This window comes from Oratosquilla oratoria, chromosome 25, assembly GCF_046742065.1.
Source record: "Oratosquilla oratoria isolate Oo_2021 chromosome 25, ASM4674206v1, whole genome shotgun sequence".
Taxonomy (NCBI): Eukaryota; Metazoa; Arthropoda; class Malacostraca; order Stomatopoda; family Squillidae; genus Oratosquilla; species Oratosquilla oratoria.
In genome coordinates, this window is record NC_134801.1 from 34131301 (window position 1) to 34136732 (window position 5432).

Below are 5432 nucleotides of genomic sequence, written 5' to 3' on the forward strand. Positions count from 1 at the left end.
CCCTACCTGTCCTAAACCCACACTGTTCCTCACCAATTACTCCCTCTGTTCCTCTCCTAATCCTCTCAATCAAGACCCTCCCATAAGCCTTCTCAACTACACTCAACAAGCTGATCCCTCTGAAACTACTACACTCATACTTGTCCCCCTTTCCCTTGTAAAGCGGAACTATACAGGCACTCCTCCAGTCCTCCGGCACTCTACCCTCTCTTATACATACATACATACATACATATACCAAGGCTTTTTCCCCCTTCCAAGGGAGGTAGCCAAAAAGGGAAAGGCATAAAAACACTCCCACCCATTTCATCCCTAAATACACTCCACACCCCTCCCACCCTTCCTCTCATCTGAGCACCTCCTGGATGACGGGTCATCCCTGCACCCTGCCCACTGCCCTGGGTCAGAAGCAGTGTCGCAAGACACAGTACATCCACAGCAAGGCCGCTTCATTTAATCGGCGACCCCCCCTCTCCGTCCCCCTTTGCATATAAGGAGAGGACGGGGAGAAATCCCTTCGGGCTGCGTCAAAGTTTACTCACACATACTACCCCACCCCCCACCCCCCCGCCCATTCCTCCTCATGCAGTCACAACATCATCCATATACAACCATTCTCCACTCACCTCTGTCTTCCGTCCTCTCCCTTCCTTCCTCAACAGACATTCCCCTCTTCCCCAAAGCCCCCTTCACCCCATCCATCCACCTCATCCTAGGACGTCCCCTCATGTTCACTCCCTCCACATCTGCCTTCCATACCTCTTTTACTAGTCTTTCTTCACTCATTCTTTCCATGTGTCCAAACCATCCTAATATTCTTTCATCAACCCTATCTCCCAAATCCTTTTTCACCCCTGTTCTCCTCCTCACCTCCTCATTTCTCACTCTATCTAGCCTAGTAACCCCCATCATACTTCTCAGACACCTCATCTCAAACACATTCAAACTCCTTCTCTCTTCTTCTCTTATGTTCCACGTTTCTGCCCCATACAGTGCTGTTGGCACAATCACTCCTTCATACAGTCTCCTCTTCGCATCCATTCCCAAATGTCTATTTCTCATGACACTCTTTAAACCACCAAGGCATTTACTCGCTTCTCTCAATCTACATTCTACCTCCACCTTCACTCCACCTTTTCCTGCTACACTTGCACCCAAGTATCTAAAACTATCCACTTCCTCCAGTCGCTCTCCCTTAATGTTCACTTCCAGTCTACTGCCACTTTCACCCCTTGTACATCTCATCACCTTACTTTTACCCACATTTATCTTTAGCTTTCTTCTATCACATACTCTCCCAAACTCTGCCACCAGCTTCCTCAATCCCTCCTCTGACCCTGCCACAAGCGCAGTGTCGTCCGCAAACAACAGCTGGCTCACCTCCCACTTTTCTCCATTTTCTTTAACCATCTCCAATCCCTGACTCACTACCCTAGCATTCACTTCTCGCACCACCCCATCCATGTATAAGTTGAACAGCCATTATACAAACATTAAATAACCTCACCAGCCAGTCCACCATCACTGTACCTCCTTTCTTCAGACATTCTGCATGGCATCCATCCAACCCAGGTGCCTTACCTGCTCCCATCATCTTAACAGCTGTTTTCACTTCATCCTTCCCTATTTCTCCTCCATTTTCCTCACACATCACTGTAATTTTCTTAGCGCTTCCCACTGCACCTACCTTTCCCTCCCTATCCTCCTTCACATTTAGCAACTACCTAAAAAACTGCCCACCTTCCTCTCACTGCCTTCTCTTCCATTATCATCTCTCCATCTGTACCTTTTATCTTTTCTTCTCTACTTGATTGGCCTCCTCTTTCTCTTTTAATTTCCACCCAAAACATCTTTTCATTACTTTCAAAATTTTCTGTCATACTCTTACCCCATTTCACATCTGCTCTCCTCTTTGCTTCCTTTCTCCTGTGCTTAACTCTCCTTCTCTTTACTTTGTACCTCTCATACGATTCCCTCGTCCTAATTTGTAGCCAATCTATGAATGCCTACTTCTTCTCTTCTACACCTTTCTTTGCTTTCTCATCTCACCATTCACTATTCTTCCGCCCTCCTTGTTCCACACACCATCTTTGCACACCTTATGACTCCCTCCTTGAAACACCCTCATTCCTCCTCCATGTAAATATCTATCCATCTATCTATCTAACTATCTCTCTCTCTCTCTCTCTCTCTCTCTCTCTCTCTCTCTCTCTCTCTCTCTCTCTCTCTCTCTCTCTCTCTCTATATATATATATATATATATATATATATATACAAGGGGTCTTCAAAAAGTTCGTAGAAAAAGTCTATAACTAAAAAAATGATATAAAAGGAATTTAATTTCAATGCACCTGAACATTCTTGTACAAGCGTGTTAAAACGAGGTCAAACATTAACCCATAAATGCAGGTAATGACGCATCGCCGCCAGTTGAAAATCAGGCACAGTTCAAGCAACATGGAATCCACCGAAATCGAGGCCAGGACAAACATTAAATTTATGGTGAAACTTGGTTGGGAGAATAAGCAAACCATTGATGCTTTGAAACAAGTTTATGGTAACAATGCCCCCAAAGAAATCAACAGCCTACAAATGTATAAATCGGTTCAGAAGTGAAAGAAACGACATTGAAGATGAGACCCGCAGTGGCAGGTCATCAATGTCAGTTTGTGAGAAAAACTGGATGCTGTTCGCGACATAATTGAAAAGGATAAACGAATAACCATTGAATTAGTAGCAGACTCACTCAAAATCTCCGTGGGTTCTGTACACAATTCTGGTGGAGAGTTTGGGGCTAAGCAAGCTTCCCGCTCGATGGGTCCCTAGATTGTTGCGCCCAGATCAGCAGCAAACAAGGGCAGATCATTCAATAGAATTTTTTTAACAAGTGGGATGGAGGATCTGAAGCTTTTCTGCAGATAAGTGTGACAGGGGATGAAACATGGCTTTACCGGTACGATCCCGAGTACAAAATTCAATCAAAACAGTGGCTGCCCCCGGGGTGGAAGTGGATCAGTCAAAGCAAAATCTGAGCGTTCAAGAGGAGAGGTCATAACCACTGTTTTCTGGGATGAAGGGGTGATTTTGCTGGGTGACCTCCTCAAAAGCAAGAAAACAATTACATCTGCTTATTATGAGTGCGTTTTGAGAAAATTGTCTAAAAATATCAGAAAAACGTCCTGGAAAGCTACATCAACGCGTCCTCTTCGACCACGACGATGCACCCGCTCACGGTGCTCGGCAGACAAGAGCTGCGCTACATGAATTTCGATGGGAAATCATCCATCTCCCTTACAGCTTCAATTCAGCCTCATCCGACATCTTTTTGTTTCCAAGTTTAAAAAAATAATTAAAAGGTACCAATTATCCATCAGTTGAAGATATAAAAAGAGCTGCTCTGACGTGGTTCATATCACATGATCATCAGCTTTACTCAGACAGACTTAAAGGCTGGTATCAACGTGAGCAGAAGTGTATTGATATTAATGGTGCATATATTGAAAAATAAACATCATAACTGAAACCTTTTTTTCATACTGTCCTTTTTTCACGAACTTTCTGAAGCACCCTCGTATTTATCTATCTATCTATCTACCTATCTATCTATCTATCTCATTTTTCCTTCCCCGATTTTCTTACATCCTGAATCACAAACACTCAAATATAAGTCTCATTTGTTCTGTATTTTTTTCTCTCCAAATGCTCCCCAACCTGGTTTATCATTTCTATGAGCGTTGCCTTTCCAAAGTTACCTCTTGTCTACAGTATATAGATCGCCTCCTGTTTCTGCACTCCCTAAGACCACGTGGAATCCAAAGACTCTGTGATCACTTCTTCTCATAATAGACAGATATTTGAAGGACTCGATAACATCTGGTTCTTCAGCTAACAGCAAATATAGTCTGCCTGGTGAGATTCATTTCTTTCTTTTGTTGTTTCTTTAACCTATTAAGCCATTGTGTTGATCTTGATGATATTCATGAATGTGTTTATCCAGGTTTCCTTTTTTGGAAAGCCTAATTCTAATAGTTCAGAAATAAACCTGTCCTTGCTACAGTGAACTATTTCCATTTTCTTATCATATACATATACATATACATATGTATATATATATATATATATATATATATATATATATATATATATATTTCATATTCATTTATTTATTTATTTATTTATTTATTTATTTTTTTTTTTTATTCGATACTTCACCTTCCTTTACCTCTGGATCTTTTACTTAATACCACTTCATCGTCCTATGATATCTCACTTTTCATAAAAACTGTCTTCTTTTGTTGTCTTATGCTATTTTTTTCAGCAATTACTGTCAATAAAAATAAAAATAATCTGAACTCTATGATCAACTCATCTCGATTCTTTATGTTAGTAATGTCAACTCTGATGCCTTTCGTTTCTCCTTTGATTTGTCTCTCAGCGAAGGACCTCTTTTTTATGCTTTCTGTGTTATCTATACTCTTCACCTTGCATGCAGATCAACCACAGCTACAAACTCTGGACAGGCGGGAAGGAGATAATTCGCTCTGATGTCCGTCTCAAAGGACTACCAATTATAGGTACCCGACGTTGGTTTTTTGGAAACGAAGATGAAGGGACAATAGACATTCCCTAAATTAAGATATTCCTTCCGAGATCACAGGCAAGCCTTCCCGTGGCGTGCCATGGCGTGCCGTTCCTCCTCACCCACTCCCTGACTTACCGTTCCGAAGGGCAAATAATGTTTGCAGAAGTCGTACTCCCAGGTGGTTGCTCTCGACAGCTGGCTCAACAAGTTTGCATCGTAGTTAGCTCGTACGAGGCTGTGGAGAGGAAGCGAGACATTAGAACAACGTTATTATTACCCTTAGTGTTTCAGTGTTTGCAGGAATGTACAAGAACACACCAATCTCACTCCTTCCCATCCTTCTCCCCCTTCGTCTTAAGTGAGGTTATACATAGATGTACGTATCATCTTCAATATGAACATGTTGGTTCATGCCTACTCCGTGGTGGAAAGCAAGTAATCTGACAAAAAGATCTACACGTTACTTTACTGAGCCCCAAATGAATGGATGGATGGAAGTGCGCCGTACTACTCCTAGTACACACCTTTCGACGTGATCCTTTGGTAAGGTGTAGTCCGTGGTGAGGGCAAGGAAGACCACCTCGAACAGATTCACCTGGACCCCGGCAAAAACAAAAATCCCCGAATAGGAGAAGTGTTTGGCCCTGGACACTTCGGGATACACCACGTCACCATTGAGGTGCCAAAGACCTTTCAAAAAGGCAAACCTCATACTCACACTCTGAAAACACGAAGGGAAATAAGTCCAATTAGATGTGTATAACAAAGTATACCTTCGTTATGAATGCTCAGTAAGGGAAGAAAAGACCGTGAAAAATATGCATATGCACACACACACACACACACACAC